Source organism: Trachypithecus francoisi, unplaced genomic scaffold (genome assembly GCF_009764315.1).
Source record: "Trachypithecus francoisi isolate TF-2019V2 unplaced genomic scaffold, Tfra_2.0 Lachesis_group19, whole genome shotgun sequence".
NCBI classification, from domain to species: domain Eukaryota; kingdom Metazoa; phylum Chordata; class Mammalia; order Primates; family Cercopithecidae; genus Trachypithecus; species Trachypithecus francoisi.
In genome coordinates this window covers 16,131,150-16,155,582 of record NW_022681464.1, presented here as the reverse complement: position 1 = coordinate 16,155,582, position 24,433 = coordinate 16,131,150, and the positions used below count along the sequence as shown (strand labels likewise).

General features: G+C 36.9%; 1 long non-coding RNA gene across 2 annotated transcripts in view; it reads right to left on the bottom strand.

Moving 5' to 3' along the window:
- Positions 1 to 2,616: 2,616 nt before the first annotated feature.
- LOC117063962 overlaps positions 2,617 to 24,433 on the bottom strand; it is a 61,827-nt gene continuing 40,010 nt past the window's right edge. Inside the window, exons 2-3 of one of the 2 annotated variants that reach the window (XR_004429185.1) lie at positions 14,619 to 14,650; positions 2,617 to 2,686 (exon numbers count right to left, since the gene is read on the bottom strand). This is a non-coding gene — a long non-coding RNA (uncharacterized LOC117063962). Of the gene's footprint in view, positions 2,687 to 4,464; positions 4,717 to 14,618; positions 14,651 to 24,433 lie in introns of those variants that run through there. The other variant, XR_004429186.1, reaches the window with a different exon arrangement.

Below are 24,433 nucleotides of genomic sequence, written 5' to 3'. Positions count from 1 at the left end.
TAAAATAATAAATAGGTAACAAAAAAGTTACCTTTTTAAATATATAGTTATGTGAGATTTGAACACAACATAAAGATGTATAACTGCAGCCATACAATCATAATATATTGTATTGCTATCATGGCCCCAAATTCCCTCATACCCATTTGTAGATAACTTTTGCCCTCATTCGATCCTTTAAAAAGCCATGATCTGCCTTCTGTCAATATAACCTTTGCCTAACCCAGAAAGGCATTAAAATGGACTCATACAAGCACAGCAAAGAAATAGAGGGATGTCATTAATCCCAACAAAGTCAAGTTGGTCTCACAGCTGAATTCTTGTTACAGCATCCAAACTGAGATCTGAAATGGCTTCTTAAACAGTTTATTTTTTTTCCTGTCAAAAATTGCCACAAAGTATGGGCTTAGAATGGAAGTTCAAGCCTTTGCAGACATTGTGATACCACAATGTGTATTTCTGATTCCTCACCATCAATATGGCTTTCTTTGCCTCACATTATAGGCCTTCAAGTACCTGCTTCTGGAAATAGAGTTATGTTCAGAAAGTAAGGAAGGACCTGAGATGGAGAAAGAGTTTCCTGACTCTCAAAGTTTGGTTAGATTTCCCTTCTGTTTTTCTAGCAGTATTCTGTGCCTTCCCTTATCCTAGCACTAACATTAAATATTATGTCTTTCCCAAGAGTCTGAAGGCTCTTGCAATGCAAGGTTTTCTCACATTTTCCATCTAGTAAGGTCTTGCATATTGCCTGGCTCCTAGTAAGGTCTCGGTAGTTTTTAAATAGATTACATATTATAGTTACCATTTGACGCTTTAATTAATTATGAATTCTTATTCTTAAGGTTGAATTAATTTATTCATCAAAAAATTATTAGCACCCACTATTTATGCTTGGTGATTACAAAGGCAGTAGTTACAAAAATAGAAAAAGCAAACACTCTTAAAAGGTTTATTCATAAAGAGTGTGTGTGTGTGTGTGTGTGTGTGTGTGTAACAATGGAAGGACATTTTGAGATGGAGTTTAACTACTTGAGAAGATTTTAGAAATTTCATGCTGTAATAAAACAGTGCAAAGTAATTTTATCTATGTTGATTTGCATAATATAGTGTATAATCTAGACTCTGCCTTTGATCATCACCTCCAAAAGAGAGGCAGGTTGTTAAAACATATTTGTTACTGATAACAGAACTTCATTACCTCAATATGAGATGTAAGCCAGGTAGAATGGATTTAAAGCTGACTTGGACCTTTTTAAAAGAAATCTACATGGTTGTAGATGTTTGTTTGTGTTTTCCCATTTTATGTATCTTGCTCATTCCTGGTCCCTATGGGCCGTCTGAATAAAAGGTCAGGTTACTGTCAACTGTGAGAAAGACTGTTCCAGAAATGCTTCCAGCTGAGATCTCCCAGGAGATGTCACACCTTGACATGTGTGTCAGGACTTAAGGAGATAACTTTAAAATTCATATGTAAATATGCCATTTGACTGTGTGCATGTAGATGTTATGGTTATATAAGTATGTATGTGGTATGTATGTGACAGCATATAAATGTGTGCATGTGTGTTATGAGCATAGTTATATGTGTTATGTATGCATATTTGGGTTGTATATTAGTGTATGCTGTGTGTCTGTGCATGTGTGTTGTATGTGTGCATTGAACGTATATATGTTGTGTTTAGGGGGTGTGTGTATATATATGTAAATGTAGTGTGCGTTAGGAGAGACATTTTCTGTATTTTTTCCTATGTATATGCTCAGAAAGTGAAAGAGAAAATATGTCATTATCTGTGGAGAATACAGCCTCATATTAAACAGATTAAAAACAACCTTTCCTAGGCTGTCAGAGAAAATGTTGAAGGGTTTTCAAAAGGAGAAGGAAATCTCTCAGGGAACCATATCTATATTTGCATTGCTTATTTCAGAATAAAGACAAAAAATACAAATCCACAGCACACGCTTTTGACACAGAGTCATATTTTGAAAAGTGCTGGTTGGTAGCACCTCCGTGATGTGCCTGCCTGTGACATTTTAAGATCACAAACTGCTGCTAAGAAACACTCTCTCTTTTCATATATACACTTAAAAAACCTTTTCTTCTTAATGGTTAATTAGGTCACTAATCTAAAGAAGCTCTTAAGAGGAAGATGAAATGTTGACATTTTGCAATTATTTGCTACTGTGAATAATACATAAACATACTACTTATGGAGAAAGTGGCTTTCAACCCCTTTTTCTTCCATGAAAGCTCATGCTGACAGCAGAATCCCTGTGCCTTGGGTCACAGACAGCCACACTACCTCCTTTTCTGCTTTATGTACTTTGGGAAACTACATTGTGCTCTTCCAAAGTGCACAACCAGCAGGGGCGTGTGTGTATGTAAGTATATTGATCTTGTCTAATTCCAGTTACACCACAAGTGTTAAAACACTAGCACATCATTAATTACTTGAAGTAGAAACTCTTTTAGAAATCAGTTTAATCAGACATAGATAATATTCTAATAATTTAATCCTACAGCAAGCACTTTGTAACTTCTTTAGTAACAGGATTATGACAAGTATGAGTAATGCAAAGATGACTAGGACACAGTGTTTGCCCTTTAGAAGCTGAGGAAGAGATGACTTACATTATTCAGCCATATTCAGGGACTATTGTAGAAGAATACGATGAAATATTATTCACCCTTAAAAAAGAAAAATATCTTGCAATAATCAACAATATGGATGAATCTCAAAGACATTATGCTAAGTGAAATAAACCAATCACAGAAGTACAAATACTGCATGATTCCACTTACAGAAACTATTTAAAATAGCCAACTTCAGAGAATCAAGTAGTAGAATGGTAGTTACCAGGGGCTGAGGGAGGGGAAAATGGGAAATTGCTAATCAATGGTCATAAATTTCAATTACACAAGAGGAATAAGCTCTAGAGATTTGCTGTACAGCATTGTACCTATCATCAATAATACTATAATGTACACCTAAAATTTGTTAAGAGCGTAGATTGAATGTTAAGTGTTCTTACCATAGTAAAATGAAATTTTAAAAATTTGACTTATTTTGTTTTGCCTCTGTACTTCAAATGTTTCTTCTTCCATCTTGCTTCAATCATTTAATCCCATTGTCAAAACCACCATCAATAGCCTCACCCCTCTAAAATCTCAATTTCAAACCTCCTTTCTCTTAACTTAAACTTCTATTATTGCGGCTCTCTTATGCCCATGACTTGACACCAGTATATTATAAATTGAGCAACCTTCTCAGCGTCTTCATCATTATTCACCTGTATCTATCCACCATAATCTTTTTAATGCATTGCTGTGTAGTCTTCCCTCTGGCTTCCTTGCCTCCAACTTTGTTCCTTTGTTTTAACAGTCTCTTAAAATCATATATTAGATCATGCCAGTCACTTCAGTACATGGTTGTGGAAGGAAATAATAAATTCTTTACATCTATCCACTTGTGTTATCCTCATTGTTCTCACCCGAGTCTAGGCTCACATCATCAGAAAACATGGTGCTGAGACTTCTGTCTTCTGGTATTTGTATTATTTTCCTAGCACTGATGTAATAAAATACCAGAAACTGAGTGGCTTATAACAACAGAAATTTATTTTGTCATACTTCTGGAGGCTAGGAGTCTGAAATCAATGTGTCACGAGGGCATGCACTTTCTGAAAGCTCTGGGGAAAAAAATCCTTCCCTTACATTTCCTAGTTTCTAGTGGATGCTGGAAACCCTTGGCATTCTTTGGTTTACAGTTGCATCACTTCAGTCTTTGCTACCTTCATTATATAGTCTCTTTCCCAGTGTGTCTGTGTCTCCTTTCCTCTTCTTATAAGACACTAGTTACTAGATTTAGGGTCTCACCCTAATCTAACATGACTTCATCTTACATCAATTAATTATATCTGTAAAGACTCTATTTTCAAATAAGGTCACATTAGGAAATTTCAGTTGGAAGTGAAGGCTTTTTTATGTGTGTGGAGGGAGGCAACACTATTCAACTCACTGTAGGAGTAATTGAGTCCTAAGGAAGACACACTATATTCACAAACATGAGCTCATTCACACTCTCAATAACTTGGTGTTTTCATCTTCAAAAGGGGCATTGCAACTGCCATGTCTTCTTCACCGAGTGGTTGTGAATATTTAGATGAACATTTTGATGGAAAATGGTTGTATACTACAAGGACCAAAACACATATATTACACATTTTTATTATATAGAAAGCATGTTGATATATATAATTCTTGAAATAATATATATGTATAAATAAGAAATAAAATACATCATTTCCTGCATTTTAAATTTAGAGTGCAATTCATTATCCTAATTTGCACATTCAGTTTCTAGTATATTTTCAGATATGTATTCAGAATCAGTGTTTTATTTAACTGAAAGAATTTTAAAGATTATTTCTTATTTTCTTACATTTCAGTGATTGGACATTGGGCCTGAAGCAATTAAATTATTTGTCCAGGTTTCTCCAGCTCATTGGCTGAAGAATGAGAACCCTGTTCTCCTTGTTCCCAAATGAAATGAGCAACTAATATAAGATGTTAAGTGATTTAATTGAGTGGCTAGTGATTCTCAGATGGAGCAGGTAGATGGTGAAGTTAAAAAGGATGATTTGAATTCAGCTGAGATATTGTCTAGTCATTTGATACTGTTCATGTTTCTTAATCTCGTTCAGATTTGGTTTCCTCAGCTGTAAAATGAGAACAATATTTATTCACAGAGTTAATGTGAATATTATTTGCTTAACATGAATAAATCACATAAATCATAGTCCCTTCCAGGTTTCTTAACTATGTATACATAAAGGCGATTTACTATGCATACATATATACATGCATACATAAACTTACACGCATTCCCCACACATGCAATAGCATGGCAAAAAGTCACACTCAATAAAAGAGATGATGATGATGTGACCAAAATAAGAGAGAAATGAGAGTGCTTCAGGAAAGCAATTATAACACACTTTTTCTTAAAGAATTAATAGAAAGCTAGCCATGTAATCAGACCCTGGTAGGTTCTTTGCTTATGTCATCTTATAAAATTTTCTCAGCAACCCCAGAAAATAAAGATCCCAGTTTTATGGATGAGAAAATTAATCATCAAAACATTCAACTAAGTTGTCGAAAACCCACAAACTTAATATTTGCTAAAGATGGATTTCAAATGGATGTCTGTCTAAAGGCAAAGGTTAGGATCTGTCTTGGAGCTGATAGGCACAGGCTGTGAAATAGGTAGAAATGCAGAAACTAGAACTGGAGCGTTAGTCAGCATAGTTATTTAGAAAGCCCTTTTGACACCCAGGCACTGGTGAACGAGCGAGTAAATGCATGCTTCTGCACCTGGCAGTTTCCGGACACCTTCCAAGCTCAGATTCTGCCTCTGCTCTGCCTCTTGGGATGACTGCTTGATTAATGAGCTCCCATTCATAAAGCCTTCTGATGAGGAATACACGCCATGGCTGTAAGTGGTAAGTCATATCATTGTTTGGATTGGCACTGAGACATGCAGGCAAAAGCTTTACCCCTGTGGCTAGGGAAATGGAGGGATAATATAATCAAATCTGTGGATTCATGCTCTGCAAGTCTGTAGGCTTATCGTAGGGGGCCACTTTGAGTAGAAGTCAGTTGGATTCCTGGCTGAATGTTATGTGTTCCAGTTCCCTATGTTTATTAAGTATTTTCAAGATTATATCTTAACCTAATCCTTTCCGAGCCTTTGGAATTCATTCTAGTTAGCTCACAGATGGATGAAACACAGGAGAAGTTAAAGAAAATGCCTGTGGATTGGTTTTCCCTGAATGTTTCTGATTTAGGGCAGAATTTAGGTAGGAAGAATAAATTTAAAATATCTTTGAGAGATAAAGAGAAAAAAATATAAAAACTTAGGCTTAACTTCTTGTGTGTAAGCCTCACCAAAGAGCTAACAAAGAAATGCTGTGTGCTTGCTAGGCCCTGGGCATCTCAGGATATATAGCTGAGTGTGTGCTTATGTTTTAGTTTACCTGTCTGAAATCTCTAGGTGTGTGTCTACACAGCTGTAAGATAATGAATTTATTTTTAAAAATAATCTAGTCAATGGTTTTTATTTTGTAGGGTGCTAAACAACCTATTTGATTTTTAAAAATAAACTTCCCTTTTAAAGTGCAGTAGACACAGACCAAATGAAACTTGGCTTATTTGTCCCTTCTAGGTTTATGTTTCTATGAATCAATATTTTTAATTATATAGCAGTTTTCAATAAGTCGCAAGTGTGTGTGCAACATATAGTTTCCAAAGAATTAGTCAGAAGTACTTTTGCAAAATATAGTATGCTGGCTTGTAAGACCAGTCATAGCATGTATATAATCATTTGTTCATTCTTTGGTCATTTATTTAACAAATGCTTTTGGAGCAACTGTTATCTATGAGAGGTGGCCATGGAAGTGATGGGTATGTATGAGTTTAAAAAGAAAAACACAGAAGGCTCAGACTTGAGGACAGGAGTTTCTTTAGAGCTGTATGGTGATGTTCAGACATGTTCTCATGTATTTGTCTTACAGGCTGGAAATAACAGGTGCCACATGAATAGGGATCATTAAACATACACTTAATGAAGTTTAAAGGATTCATTAAATGACACAGGGGTTTGATATTTTAGTCTTCATGATTCTTATGTACCACCTGTCTCAGTGTCTGAAATGCCACAATAAGCAAACTGTTATTTCTTTAATCTTAAAAAAGATCTTGCTTTTGAGATAATTTTCAGTTTAAGACAAATACCTTCTTTAAAAAGTACGCATAAACACGTATATACATAAATACGTATATAAGTACACATAAACATGTATATACATGCTCTGAGAATAACACATATATAATACATAATATATATAATATATTTATTATATGATATATAATAATTATATCTATATAAGATATAAATGTAGTATATATAATATATATTATATTAAAATAATATATGATATTATATATTAAAATATATTGTGTCAAAATACACAATACTTAATAAATATAAAGAGAAGAAAAGTAATATCCCAGTGGAGCAGTCTGCTGGACACCACTCTAATCAAGTGATCAAATTGAGCACACATGCAACGGTGCAACGGGAAGGACCCAGCAGGTGTGTCTATCTGTGATAGTCCTGCCAAGGATGCATAACCTGACTCTAATTGCAAGGAAACCTCAGAAGAAACCCAAATTGTAATAACCAGGCTACAATGGTTAAAAGTGTCAATGTCATGAAAGTCAAAGAAAGGCTTTCATGGAGGCATTTTAGATTGAATGTGACTAAAGAGACATGGAAGGTAAATGAAAAAGATTCCTTGAAGGACATTTCTGGGGCAATTGTAGACATTTGACTGGAGTCTATAGATTAGATAGTAAGTAGTGATGCAGCAATGTTACTTTTCTAGTTTTCATGGTTGTACTGTATTATGTGTGACAAGTATTGACAAACTTTTTTCTGTAAAGATCCAGAGTACATATTTTAGGCTTTTTGTGCCATACAGCCTCAGTCACAACTACTTAAATCTGCCACTGTAGTATAAATGCAGTCATATACAACATGTAAACAAATGTGGAAGTGTTCCAATAAAACTTTATTTACAAAAACAGGTAGCAGGTGAGGTTTGGCCTATGAGCCACAGTTCACTGACTCCTGATATAGAAAAATGCCTTTTTCATAAAATAAATATATACACTGAAGTTACCAAGGGGTATTGGGGAATCTAATAAAAAATTACTATCAAGTGGTTCAGGAAAAGAAAAGATGCTGCATTGTACCTACAAAAATTTGAGATTGTTTGAAAGTAAAACTACTTATATACAAAAAATTACTCTATCTCAAACATATTCGACATCCGTAAATACAGTAAGCCTTGGAAAACTGAAGTGTATCTAATGACTTAATGTGTAGCTCTAGTGAAGCTAGTAAGATTAAAGATGACCAAGAGTAGTTTAAATAAAATTCTTTCATGTAATTGAGAGTGGAAAACTGCAATATCACCAGATAAACACATTTTAAATATGTAACATTAAAAAAGCATATAATACTAAGTTTTAATTAAACTGTTTTAAGTAGACTTTTGAATATTTCTGTTACAGCCCCCAAATCTTGCATTTAATTATTTAAATTGGGTAAAATATTTCACTTGGCTCTTTTTTTAATTGGAAAAACAAGGGACTTTAATCAAATTCAGATTTGTCTAATATCAGTGTATATGGTATCTTCCGCTTCCCTTTCTGTAAAGTTTAGCTCTTATACTGAGGCAATCTAGTTAGCAGAAAAGTCAAGCTTTTTGAATCTGAGTAACTTACCTAATCAAATGTTTAAGTTTCCTCAGTATAAAGTTTAATCATAGTGCGTATGTGAACTAAATGGTCTTTTTTTTCTTGGCACTTAATGTATTCTCAATTAATATTAATTTATTTCTATATCTTATGCTATTTACATACAATTGTTTGCTTTCTATCAGCATCAATACCCGAGAAATTGCTACATAGATTTCTGAGGGAAAAAAACTGCTTTTTGTTTTTTGTTTTTTTTGCCTTCCTGGCAATCCCAATGGTGCAAAATATAAAGCTAACATCCAAGTGGTCAATTGGCAAACATTTGGTGGCAGATTGACCTAGTGAATGTCGTTCCGAATTTTATTATTTCATTGGCCTATTCGGTACATGTTCTCCTTTTTTGTTGTAAGTATCCCATCCTGAATATTTGGCTACTTCAGGAAAGTACAAGGTAGGCAGAATGGATTTATGTTTTAATAAATTAAATTTATTGTATTTCTATTACGTCTTAGGGCCTTGAGGTATAGTGCAATAATAAAGTTACAATCCCTTTTTAGGAATATGTCTTTGCCAAAATCCTTACCAGCCTGCCCACAGCATCAAGCACACAATACCTCTTAACATAGAGCTATTTTAAATTAAAGTAAAACACACTTTAATGCTATAAATGGAGAGACACAGACACACAGAGACACACACGCACTCACACAGAGTAGAAAACACCACGCCTGTTGAAACACATCAATTTTATAAATTGGGTAGCCTACTACCGCGTAGTTGAACTATAATTAGGTTCTTAATTCTGTTCCTTACAGGAGAACATTGTCTATTACTTTTATTGAAATAACTAGGCTTCTTCTATTAGCAAGATTTTCTTAAAGAACATCCGATCATTTAAATTTATTAAGACACAGTAGCAATGCCCTTTAACAGCCACGAAGATTGATTGGTATTTTCATTAAAACTGTTACCTTTTAAAGAAGCTATATGAAGTACTGATGACATTTCCCAGTATGAGTGCCCAAAAATAAAGCATCATTAAAAAAATAATTTAGCAAATCCTCTGTCTAATTGTGTATCTATTATATGGCCAGATATAAAGATCCAATGAGTTCTGTATAGAAATTATAACTCGATTCAAAGAGCAAGCAGGCTACCAGACAGGCAAGACATATACAACTGAAAAACAAAAAGCAGCTACAACACAAATAAATCCATGCTCAAGGTTTAAGAATGACATACATTATTCATGGCTTCAGAGGATGGAGACTAGCTTGTTCAATTGGGTTGATCAGAAAATCCTCAGGGACCAGACAGCCTCTTAGTAGGAATGGGATAGCGGATGTTAGAGTCCAAAGAAGCAGTGTCAAAAACAACAAACTCTGTGGGTCTGTGGGGTTTTACTTATGCTGGTTTCCTGCCAATAACATATCTGATTTCTGTTGTGCCTGGGAGTCACACAAGGGCTTTACCCATATTTTGGAAAAGGTAGACTTGTGTTTAGAGAGATGTCTCTTATTAAGACAAAGATACTAACATTTCACCTTCCAATGCAATGGTAGAATAATCCTATGTGAATGACTCCAAACATCTACATTCACGTTTCTACAACATACTTTCAGGTCATGGGCTGGATGAAACTCTTAAAATGTTTTCTGTGGGGCATAAAAACATGTTTATACATGGTTTCCTTTTGCTTGTCTTGGGGATATTTTGGGGCAATTCAAGTAACACTAATCCTAGCACACTTTTACTTTCTGAAATGATCTTCTTTTCCCTGCTACCATATTCCCACTCCCAGTCAAGGGCACAGCAAATTATCCTCTATCTGAGTCAGAAAAGTAAAGCTCACCCTAGATTCCTGCCTTGCCACTAATATCCAACGAATCAGAAAGTCCTCTCACTTCCAACTTCTGAATATCTCCAATTCTATTCTTTATCACTATTTAGGTCAGATCTCCCGCATGTCTAGTCCTATCTAATTTGCACCACTTTCCTCCTTGCATGTTGCACTCGACTCATTGAAATACCTTTTATTTTCTCAGAGTTTGTCTATGTCTTTTGTACTTTGTCCACAGTGATCCCTCGCTAGAATGACCAACAGTCCCCCAGGCTTCTGAGCATGGGTCTTCTTTTCCAGAAATTTTTCTGCAGTTTTTCTCCCTTTTTGGATTGTGTGTCTATTCTTTGGGTTCTTTTGGAGTCCCTGCTGTATTATATCATATCACTAACCACAATATGTAGTAATTGCTTATATGTGTCTCTGTTTTCTTTGAAAGATCTTAATCTCCTGAAGAGAAATAATTAACACCACCCCTGAACAGACAGAGCTGTGCAGAAACTCTTTCAGACTCCCTACTCCTCTCACAGTGCATGACACATACGAGGTACTCAACAACTATTTAGAGGAGACAATAATATTTTAACCAATGTTTTCAAACCAGAGGGACTCCAATAGTGTATTTTCTGATAACATGAATTTTGGCCCTAAAAGAGAAAAATTAGGAGTAGTCAACATTGAATTTCATCTGATTATATTTTATTGTAATTTTTAATGCATAAGTATTTAATATTCCCCAAATACACTGTGAATGGCTCCTCTCAGATGAAGAATTCTATCTATTAGGGAAGATGACATTTGTTACGGTTTGGATGTGGTTTGTCCCCATTAAAACTCATGTTCAAGTTTAATGGCCAGTGAAGCAGTATTGGAGGGTGTGGTCTAACAGAAGGTATGTAGCTCACATGAGCGGGTCCCTCACGAATAGATTAATGCCTTCCCATAGGAGTGAGTGAATTTTCACTCTTGTAAGACTAAATTAGTTACCAGAGTTTGGGTTGTGATAAAAATGAGTTTGGCTTCCTGGATATTCTCTTATTTCCCTTCTCACCATGGGATCTCTCTGCACATGCCTGCCTACTCTTCTGCTTCTCTGCCATGTTTCAACCCAGCACATGGTTCTCTCCAGAAGCTGGACAGATGAGATGCTATGCTTTTGAACTCCCAACCTGTAGACTTGTGAGCTAAATAAATCTCTTTTCTTTATAAATTATGTGGCCTCAAGTTTTCTGTTATAGCAACACAAAACAGACTAAGAGGGAAAATTCATACTGAGGAGTAGGATGCTGCTATAAAGATACTATAAAGCAGCTTTGGAATTGGTTAAGGAGCAGTGACTGGAAAAATTTGGAGCAGACTACAAAAAGCCTGAATTGCCATTAACACAACATTAAGGGTGACTTTGGTGAGAGCTCAGAGAAAGACAAAAAGATGAGGAAAAGTTTAGAACTTCTTAGAAATTGGTTAAGTGGTCGTGACCAAAATGCTGCTAGAATTATAGATGGTAAAATAGAAATTAAAATAAATTAAATATTAAAAATAAAGAAATATAAATCGCAAAGTCTGTTTTAATGAAGTCTCACATGGAAATGAATAAAAAACTTACTGGGAACTGAAGGAAAGTTAATCCTTTTTAACTATGGTTAAGTATTTGGCTGTACTTTGTGTATGCTCTAGGGGTTTGTGGAAGGCTGAACTTAAGAGTAATGAAATAGTGCATCTAGTGAAAGAAATTTTGAAACAAGAAAGTGCTCAGGCTGCTGCATTGTTACCTCTAACTACTTATAGTGAGTTTCTAGAGAAAAGGGAAATAGAACAAAAAGATTTGGAAAATTTGCAGTCTGGTGTCTGATAGGGAATAAAAGACTATTTTCAAGAGAAATCCAAAGGTGTAGCCAAGTAGACTGCTTACTCAACATTATCATATATAAAAGGGAACCGGGTGCTATACATCAAAACAATGAAAAAAGGCCCTGAAAGCCCTGAAGGCATTTCAAAATTCTTCAAGGCTACCCCTCCCATCACAGGCTTAGAGGTCTAGGAGGACAAAACATTTTTGGGGAAACAGGCCCAGATTGCTGCTACCCTGCCCTACCTTGAAACACTGTTCCCCACATCCTTGGAGCAGCCATTATTCAAATGGTCCCAGGTATGACTTATACTACCACTCTAGAGAGTGCAAACCATTTAAGTCTTGGTGGTTTTCACATGGTGTTAAGTCTGCAGATGAACAGAATTCAAGAGCTATGGAGGCTTGGTGGCTTCCACCTAGATTTCAGAAGATGTATTGAAAATCCTGGGAGCCCAGGGAAAACCTGTCACAGGGCCAGAGCCACCATAGAGCCATGAGCCTAGTGGAGCTATTGAAGAAGGGCTGCTGCCATGATACCAGAACTGTAAAAGTACCAGGGTATAATTCTAACCTGAAAAAAGTCATAGGCACTGAACTCTAACCTGTGAGTAGTCACATGGGGTGCACCCAGCAAAGCTATGGGTATGGGATTCCCTGAGGCCTTGGACATCTGGCCCTTGCTCAGGTATGTCCTGGAGACAGCACATGGAATGTAAGACTATGCTAGAGCTTTAAAATTTAATGTCTGCCTTGCTGGGTTTCAGATTTGTGTAGGGTCTATTACTCCTTCCTTTGGACAAATTTCTTTTTGGGGGAACAGAAGTATTTACCCTATGACTGTACAACTATTATACTTAGGAAGTAAATAATTTGTTTTTGATTTTACAGGCTTACATATGGACTTTGGACTTTTGAGTTGACACTGGAATAAGACTTTTGTGAGTATTGGGATAGAATGATTATATTTTGTACCCGAGAAAGACATAAGTTATAGAGGGCCAGAGGCAGAATGCTATGGTTTGGATGGGGTTTGTCCTCACAAAAACTCATGCTGAACTTAATTGCCAGTCTGGCAATGTTGAGAGGTAGGTCCTAGTGCAAAATATTTGGGTCATGGAAGCAGATGTCTCATGAATAGATGAATGCCCTCCCAAGGGAGTAAATGAATCCTTACTCTCACAGACTGTATTAGTTACTAGACAGCAAGTTGATATAAAAGTGAGCTTCACTTTCTCTATTCTGTCTTGCTTTGTTTCTTGCCACATGATCTCTTCACACACACTCACTCACTTTTCCACTTCTCTGCTGTGTTTTGATCCAGCATGTAGCCCTCCCCAGAAACAAGTCAGATGTGGTGCTATGTTCTTGGACTTTCCAGCATAAAAAATCATGAGCTAAATAAACCTCTTTTCTTTGTCAATTACCCAGCCTCAGGTGTGCTGTGATAGCAAAACAAAACAAAGACAATATCCGTTAAATGTATTAAATGAATTCCCACTCAGTGTGAAATTCAAGAAATATAATTCTATTCATTTCTATCTATTTTTCTGTTGGTTTACTTATTTTGGTTCTTACAAAGAAAACACAAAAAATCTAACCAACTATTTGTACAAATTTAACAGATAGTATTAAATTCACTTAGGAAAATAGACCAATTTAGAGTAAGGTCAATATAAGTGAAGGTCAGCTACAGTTTGGAATGAAGTCAAGGGTTGATGCCACCTCACACATTCATCTAAATAATTCTAGATGCACAGTCTAGCTGTGGAATCTGCAGAGAACTAATCTCTACCTCCTGAGAAGAAAGAATGTGGACACAGGCCATTCAAGGACATGAATAAAAGTTAACAGACTTTGTTCCACCAGAAAACTGGTGAAATCTGGGTCTTTGGGCATGATTCCTAGAAAAAAAAAAAAAACTAAAAACCAAAGTTAAATCTCAGATTCATCACTTATTAACCATTTTATATTTATGAGGTTTAATCTGGGAATAATAAAAAGATATAAATTTCATGGGGAAAAAGATGCAAAAGAGATAATGTATATGAAAGCACATTTAACATTAAATGCTATTATTAAATTATATGAAATTATATACATTTTTTGTATAATTGTATTCTATAATATAATAACATGCAAATATAAAATCATCCTCAGTAGAGTTTGTTTTTCTAGTACCTAATATATATTTACATTTTCTACTTACTTTATGGCACGAATTAGCCACTATCAGTTACTAGATAATAGACTGAACAATTAGGAATTTTGAATTCTGTTGTAACCATTAGCAGACAACCATGTTATGTTAAAGAAGCCACTCAACCTCTCTAAGATTATGTCGCCAGGTATCAAACAAGTTTGTCCCCAGCTCTAATATTTTTAGAAGCTGTATGTTTACTTCTGAGATTTTACTATTTTTTCTCTTCTGCTTTTCATTTAATTTTAAGACAAATCTAATACAGGAAGTAAGTTAGAACAAAAGATGAAGACTTAAGGGAGAGTCACTTTGAAAATAGATTATTTCTTAAAAATACAAATTATAAAATTATAGGTCACAGAAAAATTAGTTTCCACTTCAGTTCTCTCAAGCACATAAAAGTACTTACCAGCAGAACAGTTGCAACAGCTCAACGGTGCCCTGGAAAAGAAGAATTAGAGAAATGATTCATTCTTAATGATTGTTGCCAAGGAAATACTCAAAATGTAGCTAGATAGGGCAAGATGAGAAAAAATTTCATGGGTTGGAAGGTTTTCAGTGGCCTAGAAAAAAAAAACACCCTTAAAACTCCATAAATACCAGTTAATTGGGAAAAATTATCATCTGATATTAAATTCTTGTTAGCAAATAACAACAAAACACACACAGATACACACATACATGCAAAAGTGGTTATTAAAATAAATTCACATATCAAATGCCCCATAAGTACAAGGTGCTGGGGGTAACATTAAGAGCTCTGAGATAACTCCTTGTCTCAACAAATGTATAATTTAGGTGAAAAGAGAGACATACATAGATGTTCTGAATCAGTTAGGAGGACCACGACATCTTTCATCATCACGTGGGTTAATTCTGAAGCTCTGACTTATATATGGCAGATACATACTTCCTAGATCTTTATTATCCCAGAGTTGTCTCCTTCAACTTCTGGATGTGGGTGTGCAGCTAAAGTGAGCGACCTAGCCATCAGAGTCTCCACAGAATTCTCTGCATATTTCAGATCTGGTCTGCATGTGACTTATTTCTGTACACTCTTAGGATTCCCACCTTTGGACAGGAAACTGGGTCATGGGAGCAAGAGGGAGTTGAAAGAAAGAAAAGAAGTTGGTCCTGATTATCTACTTGTTGCCCTTTCCTTTGACATTGTCTTGTTTCTCTGACCACAGTCTTGTTCTGCCAGATTTGTTTCATTTTCTGCATGACTTCATCTGGATGGGCATTTCAAGCTGTGATTTCCAAGTTTGATCGCCCATTGTAGACCCTGTTATCACTGAAAAAGAGGCTTTAAAGTTCAAAGTAAGCTAGAATGAGCAATGTCTTAAAAGTTTGTATCTTTCTGATCCTTCTCTGCTGTTGGCTGCTTCAAAGAATGTCAAATTATGGTACATTGTGTAGCAAATATCTCCAATGGGTATTCTTTAAAAATGCACTCAGAAAACCAGTCTTCCAACTCGAAAGTTTGATGGTGAAACCCCTTGTTATTAATGTAAAAAACTCGTTGTGTGAGCAGAACTTCAGCAGCCGCAATTCTCCCACATGGTTCCCAGCTCATTGTTCTTGTCCTCAAATAGTGACTGAGGTGATCAGAATGTTTCCAGATTATTTGAAGTAAAAATTGGACTGTGTTATCCACATGCACTGCATTCCCTACAATCTTCAGACACCAAAATGCCCCAGCGATGCTTTTGTACACCCTCACTATTCAATCCTAGGCATGTTGTTAAAGCAAATGAAACAATTAAATCTTCTTTTACAAAGCATAGATATTCACCAGTTCTTACTCTTCCAGAATTCTAACCACAATCCATTCTTGTGGGAATGTCAGTTTCTATGGATCTGAGCTACATAGATAATTGCTCAATTTCTACATAAATATTTTCATCTAATCTAGTGGCATGATTATTTTCTACCTTCTTAGAGCTCACAAAAGAATTTTGAAAATATTGGGAGGCCGAGACGGGCGGATCACGAGGTCAGGAGATCGAGACCATCCTGGCTAACACGGTGAAACCCCGTCTCTACTAAAAATACAAAAAAACTAGCCGGGCGAGGTGGCGGGCGCCTGTAGTCCCAGCTACTCGGGAGACTGAGGCAGGAGAATGGCGTAAACCCGGGAGGCGGAGCTTGCAGTGAGCTGAGATCCGGCCACTGCACTCTAGCCCAGGCAACAGAGCAAGACTCCGTCTCAAAAAAAAAAAAAAAAAGGATTTTGAAAATACATGTAAAAAGTAAAGTATTGGGGAGCCCCCACACCAGCCGAGGGAGGTGGTGAGTGAGTGTGCGACCTTGCCCGGGGAAATCATGCTTTTCCCACAGATCTTTGCAGCCCGTGGATCAGGAGATCCCCTAATGACCCCACGCTACCAAGGCCTTGGGTCTGAAGCATAGAGTTGTGTGGATTCTTGGCAGCTGCTCAGGCATGCATGGAGACAGGAGGTTTTGCACACTCCGGCCCTGGGAATTCCAGTGAGATAGGAGATCCTCTGTGCATTCCCCTTGGAAGGGGCTGAATCCGGGGAGCCAAGCGGTGTCATTCTGTGGGCCCCACTCCCATGGCACCTCTGCAGCTCACAACTTAAAGACCCACTGGCCAGCCAGTTAGTGGCAGCAGACTGGAGACTGCCTGAGACGAGTTCTCTGGGGGAGGGACAGCTGCCATTTCTGCGGCTCACGTCCGCTGTTTCAGCCTGCCAGCTCCGGGGAGTCTGGGCAGTCCGGACTGGGAGGAAATTCCCATGGCGCAGCACAGCTGCTGTGGCAGATCATGGCAAGACTGCTTCTTTATGTGAGACCCCAATCCATCTCTCCTCACCAGGCGGGAGGAGAATGTCCCTATGGGAAGTTCAGCAATTCCAGCCAGGGTGTTAGGCACAGAACTCTGATCTCTCCCTGGGATGGAGCCACTGAAGGCGGCGGGGGCAGACACCACATTTGCAGTTCAGTCTGCTGGCTTTGGAATGTCCGGGGAGCCTGGATGAAGAAAGTTACCCTCAGCGCAACATATCTGCTCTGCCAACGGCAGCCAGACTGCTTCTTTTTTTTGTTTTTTTTTTTTTTTTTTTTTGAGATGGAGTCTCACTCTATCGCCCAGACTGGAGTGCAGTGGCTGATTTCAGCTTACTGCAACTTCCACCTCCCAAGTTCCAGCGATTCTCCTGTTTCAGCCTCCCAAGTAGCTGGAATTATAGGCACAAGCCACCATGCCCGGCTAATTCTTGTCTTTTTAGTAGAGACAGCATTTCACCATGTTCGCCAGGCTGGTCTTGAACTCCTAACCTCAGATGATCCACCCACCTTGGCCTCTCAGAGTGCTGGGATTACAGGCGTAAGCCACTGTGCCCGGCCCAGACTGCTTCTTTAAGCGAGTCCCTGATCCTTTTCTTCCTGACTGGGTGAGCTTCCCAATAGGAGTCTCCAGACACCTACAGGAGCCTTGGGGCTGATATCAGGTCAGTGCTCCCCTGGGATGGAGTTCCCAGAGGAAGGAGCAGACTGCCGTATTTGCTGTTTTGTAGCCTTCACTGGTGATACCTCCAGGTATGGGAGACTGTGAGGTGACTAGGGTCTGGAGTGGAACCCCAGCAAACTACAGCAGCCCTATGGAAGATGGGACAGACTGAAAAACAACAACAACAACAAGAACCAAAAAAAAAAAAACAGAAAGCAACAACAACGTCAAGAAAAAGTCCCCACAAAAACCCTATTCAAAAGTCAGCAACCTCAAAGATTGAAGGTAGATAAGTTGACAAAGATGATAAAGAATTAATACAAAAATGCTGAAAACTCAAAAAGCCAAAGTATTTCTTCTCCTCTAAATGATAGCAACACCTCTCCAGCAAGGACACAGAACTGTGCTGAGGCTAAGATGGATGAACTGACAGAAGTAGGCTTCAGATGGTGGGTATAATGAACTTCACTGAGCTAAGAAGCATGTTGTGACCCAATGCAAAGAAGGTAAGAATCATGATAAGACATTATAGGAGCTGATAACCAGAATAACTAGTTAAAGAGGAACATAAATGATCTGATGGAGCTGCAAAACACAACATGAGAACTTCACAATGCAATCACAAGTATCAATAGCCAAACAGAACAAGAGGAGGAAAGAATCTCAGAGTTTTAAGACTATATTTCTGAAACAAGACACGCAGATGAGAGTAGAGAAAATAGAATGAAAATGAATGAACGAAACCTCTGAGATATACAGTATTATGTATAAAGACTGAACCTATGACTGACTAGGGTCCCTGAAAGAGACAGGGAGAACAGAACCAACTTGTAAAACATACTTCAGGATATCATCCAGGAGAACTTCCCCAAACTAGCTAGATAGACCAACATTCAAATTCAGGAAAGGCAGAGAACCTCAGTAAGATAGTTCATGAGAAGATCAGCCCCAAGACACATAAAAATCAGATTCTCCAAGGTTAAAATGAAAGAAAAACTGTCAAGGCAGTCATAGAGAAAGGCCCGGTGACCTACAAAAGAAACACCATCAGATTAATAGTGGACCTTTCACTGGAGATCCTAGAAGCCTGAAGAGATGGGAGGCCAATATTCAATAAGCTAAAGAAAAAAAAATTCCAACCCAGAATTTCACATCTGGCCAAACTAAGCTTCATAAGTGAAGGAGAAATAAGATCCTTTTCAGACAAGCAAATGGGGAGGGAACTCGTTACCACCAGCCCTGCCTTGCAAGAGCTCCTGAATGAAGCACTAAATATGTAAGGGAAAAGCCATTAACAGCTGCTACAAAAACACACCGAAGTACACAGCCCAGTGACACTATGAAGCAACACCATAAACATGTTTGCAAAATAACCATCTAATATCACGATGACAGGATCAAATTCACACATGACAATGTTAATCTTAAATGTAAATGGGCTAAATGCCCCACTTAAAAGACACAGAATGATAAGTTGGATACAGAGTCAGCCTCCATTGGTGTGGTGTCTTCAAGAGACCCATAACACACTAAAAACACACACAGGCTCAAAATAAATACACAAAGAGGCCACGCACGGTGGCTCATGCCTGTAATCCGAGCACTTTGGGAGGAGGCGGGTGGATCACAAGGTCAGGAGATCGAGACCATCCTGGCAAACATGGTGAAACCCCATCTCTACTAAAAACACAAAAAAATTAGGCAGGCGTGGTGGCAGGCGCCTGTAGTCCCAGCTACTCGGGAGGCTAAGGCAGGAGAATGGTGTGAACCCAGGAGGCAGAGCTTGGAGTGACCTGAGATTGTGCCACTGCACTCCAGCCTGGGCGAAGGAGCAAGACTCTGTCTCAAAAAAAAAAAAAAAAAAGACATGAAGGAAAATTTACAAAGCAAACAGAAAAGAACAAAAAAAAGGCGAGGGTTATAACCTTAGTTTCTGACAAAACAGACTTTAAACCAACGAAGTTCAAAAAAGACAAAGGGCATTAAATAAGGGTAAAGGGTTCAATTCACTGAGAAGTGCTAACTATGCTAAATATAAATGCACCAATACAGGAGCACCCATATTTATAAAGCAAGTTCTCAGAGACCTACAGAGAGACTTAGACTCCAGCACAATGATGATGGAAAATGAATGCCCATTGACAATATTAGATGGATCATGGAGACAGAAAATTAACAAAGGTATTCAGGACCTGAACTCAACTCTGGATCAAATGGACCTGATAGATATCTTCAAAACTCTCCACCCCAAAACAACACAATATACATTCTTCTCATTGCCACATGGCACTTACTCTAAAACTGATCACATAATTGGAAGTAAAACATTCCTAAGTAAAAGAACTGAAATTGTAACAAACTGTCTTTTAGATCACAGAGCAGTCAAATTAAAACTCAAGATTAAGAAACACACCCAAAACCACACAACTACATGGAAATTGAACAACCTGCTCCTGAATTGACTCCTGTGTAAATAATGAAATTAAGACAGAAATCGAGAAGTTCTTTGAAACCAATGAGAACAAAGAGACAATGTACTTGAATCTCTGGGACACAGCTAAAGAATTGTTAAGAGGAAAATTTATAGCACTAAATGCCCACATCAAAAAGCTAAAAAGATCTCAAATTGACAACTTAACATCACAACTAAAAGAACGAGAGAACCAAAAGCATACAAATGTCAAAGTTACCAGAAGACAAGACATAACCCAAATCAGAACAGAACTGAAGGAGACAGAAACACACACACACACACAAAAAAACTTCAAAAAAAAAAAAAAATCAATGAATCCAGAAGCTATTTTTTTCTGAAAAAATTAATAAAATAGATAGACTGCTAGCTAGACTAATAAAGAAAAAAAGAGAAGAATCAAATAGACATAATCAGAAATGATAAGGGGGATATCACCACTGACCACACAGAAATACAAACAACAATCAGAGAATACTTGAAACACCTCTATACACATAAACGTGAAAATCTAGAATAAATAGATAAATTCCTAGACACATACACTCTCCCAAAACTGCACCAGAAAAAACTCTGGTCTGTATGTGCCTTATTTCCCTAAATGGATCAATAATGAGTTCTGAAATTAAGGTAGCAATAAGTAGCCTACCAACCAAAAAAGTCAGAACCAGAAGGAGTCACAGCTGAATTCTACCAGATGTACAAAGAAGAGCTGGTACCATTCCTACTGAAACTATTCCAAACAATTGAAAAGGAGGCACTCCTCCCTAACTCATTTTATGAGGTCAGCATCATCCTGATGCCAAAACCTGACAGAGATACAACAACAAAAAAGAAAACTTCAGGCCAACATCCCTAATGAACATGGATGCAAAAATCCTCAATAAAATATCAGCAAACTGAATCCAGCAGCACATCAAAATGCTTATCCACAATGATCAAGTTTGCTTCATCCCTGGGATGCAAGGTTGGTTCAACATACACAAATCAATAAACGTAATTCATCACATAAACAGAACTAAAGAAAAATTGCATAATTATCTCAATAGATGCAGAAAAGGTCTTTGATAAAATTAAACATCCCTCCATGTTAAAACTCTCAATTAACCAGCTATTGAAGGAAAAGGACATAAATGGACACTTCTCAAAAAAGCACATTCATGCAGACAGCATATGAAAAAAAGCTCATTGTTATTGATCATTACAGAAATGCAAATCAAAAACCACAATACTTATTATCTCAAAATAACAACAGCTATTTATGACAAACCCACAGCCAGTATCATACTGAATGGGCAAAAGCTGGACGCATTCCCTTTGAAAACCGGCACAAGACAAGGATACCCTCTCTCACCACTCCTATTCAACATAGTATTGGAAACGCTGTCCAGGGCCTTCGGGCAACAGAAAGAAAGAAAGAATATTCAAAGAGGAAGAGAAGAAGTCAAATTATCTTTGTTTGCAGATGACATAATCCCACAACTAGAAAACCCCATATTCTCATCCCAAAAGCTTCTTAAGCTGATAAGTAACTTTTGCAAAGTCTCAGGATACAAAATCAATATGCAAAAATCACTAGCATTCCTATACATCAACAACAGGCATGCAGAAAGTCAAATCATAAATAAACTCCCACTCACAATTGCTACTAATAGAATACCTAGGAATACAGATAACAAGGGAAGTGAAGGATCTCTTCAGGGCAAAAAAAAAAAAAAAAAAAAAAACGTTGCTCAAGGAAATCATAGAGGACACAAACAAATGGAAAAACATTCCATGCTCATGGATGGGAAGAATCAATGTCATGAAAATGGCCATACTTAATTTATATTAAGAGATTCAATGCTATTCCAATTAAACTACCATTGACATTCTTCACAGAATTAGAAAAACTATGTTAAAATTCACATAGAAACAAAAAAGAGGCCCATATAGCCAATACAATCCTCAGCAAAAAGAACAAAGCTGGAGGCAAAACACTACCTGATTTCAAACTATACAAGGCTACAGCAACCAAAACAGCATGACACTGGTAGAAAAGCAGATACATAGACCAATAGCAAGGAATAGAGAACTCAGAAATAAATCCACACACCTACAACCATCTGATCTTCGACATACCTGTCAAAAACAAGCAATGGGAAAAATATTCCTTATTTAATAAATGGTGCTGGAAGGAGTGGCTAGCCATATGCAGAAAACTGAAACTGGACCCCTTCCTTACATGTTACACAAAAATTAACTCAAGATGGATTAAAGACTTAAATGTAAAACCCAAAACAATAAAAACCCTAGAAGAAAATCTAGGCAATAAAATTCAGGACACAGACATGGGCAAAGATTTCATGACAAAAACACCAAAAGCAATTGCAACAAAAGAAAAAATTGACAAATGGAATCTAATTAAACTAAAGAGCTTCTGCACAGCAAAAGAAACTATCATAAGAATGAACAGACAACCTACAGAAGGGAAGGAAATTTTTGCAATCTATCCATCTGACAAATGTCTAATATCCAGAGTCTACAAGGAATGTAAACAAATTATGCAAAAAAAGCAAACAACCCCATTAAAAAGTGGGCGAAGGACATAAATGGACACTTCTCAAAAAAGGACATTCATGCAGAAAACATATGAAAAAAAGCTCATTGTCATTGATCATTAGAGAAATGCAAATCAAAACCACAATAAGACACTATCTCATACCAGTCAAAATGGCAATTATTAAAAAGTCAATAAACAACAGATGCTGGAGAGGTTGTGGAGAAAAATGAATGCTTTTATACTGTTGATGAGAATGTAAATTAGTTCAATCATTGTGGAATACAATGTGACAATTCTTCAAAGATTTAGAAACAGAAATTCCATTTGACCCAGCAATCTTATTACTGGTATATACTCAAAAGACTATAAATCATTCTGTTATAAAGATACATTCATGTGTATGTTTGTTGCATCACTATTCACAATAGCAAAGACATGGAATCAACCTAAATACAGATAAATGATAGACTGGTTAAAGGAAATGTGGTACATATACCTCATGGAATACTATGCAGCCATGAAAAGGAAGAAGATCATGTCTTTTGCAGGCAGATGGATAGAGCTTGAAGCTTTTATCCTTAGAAAACTAACCCAGGAACAGATAACAAAATAAAGCATGTTCTCAGTTATAAGTGGGAGCTGAACAATGAGAACACATGGACACATAGGGGGAACAACACACAATGGGGCCTGTTGGAGTGGAGGAGAAAGAGCATCAGGAAGAATAGCTAATGGAATGTGGGCTTAATACCTAGGTGATAGGTTAATCTCTGCAGCAAACCACCACGGCACACATTTACCTATGTAAGAAACCTGCACATCCTGCACATGTACTCAAGAAGGCAAAATAAAAGTTGATGAAGGGAAAACAAAAGGAAAAAAATTGTAGGATATTTTGACTATTTGCTTTATAAATTTGTGTTGAAATTCTTTATGTATATTCAATTTCTTCGCTTAGTACTGATAAATGTAACTTGAATTTGAATAAATTAAGAATATATAAAAAAGTATTTAACTTTATAAGATTAAGATAATATTTTGTTTTATAAATTGCTTTACATTAAGAATTTAAATGAAGTATATTGCATTGAATATAATGTATCACCAACTTCAGCATTCAACATCGTATTATTTTTGCATGTAAAGTTAAGTTTCCCGGTTGAAAAGAGAAAATAGTTCACAAGTGCAGGTGAACATATATAATCTGATATAAGCAAAAGTAAATAAACAGAAATGAAAACTAATAATGTGCCTAAAAGAGATATGTAAGAAATCTCATTAATTTGGACCCTACATATCTTAAACATAGAATTATACAGACATTGATTAGATTGAAGTTGGTCATTGCAATATCTAACTACAAAACCTTATATTTTTGAATGGAGTTAAAATAAATTTGCTAAAACGGAGTGAAAATAGGTGCCTCCCTGAAACTTAATTGTTTTGGGTACAGTTAACCCTTGAACAATGCAGGGATTAGGGACAACAACCCCCCAACAGAGTCAAAAACCCACATATAACTTGACTCTCCCACGAGTTAACTGCTACTTGCCCACTATTGATCAGAAGGCTTACCAATAACATAAATAGTTGATTCACACATATTTTGTATATATATAAGTGTGTATGTGTGTGTGTGTATATATATATATAGTACTCTTATAATACAATAAGCTAGAGAAAAGAAAATGTCACTAAAAAATCGTAAAGAAGAAAAAAATGTACTCTTCATTAAGTGGA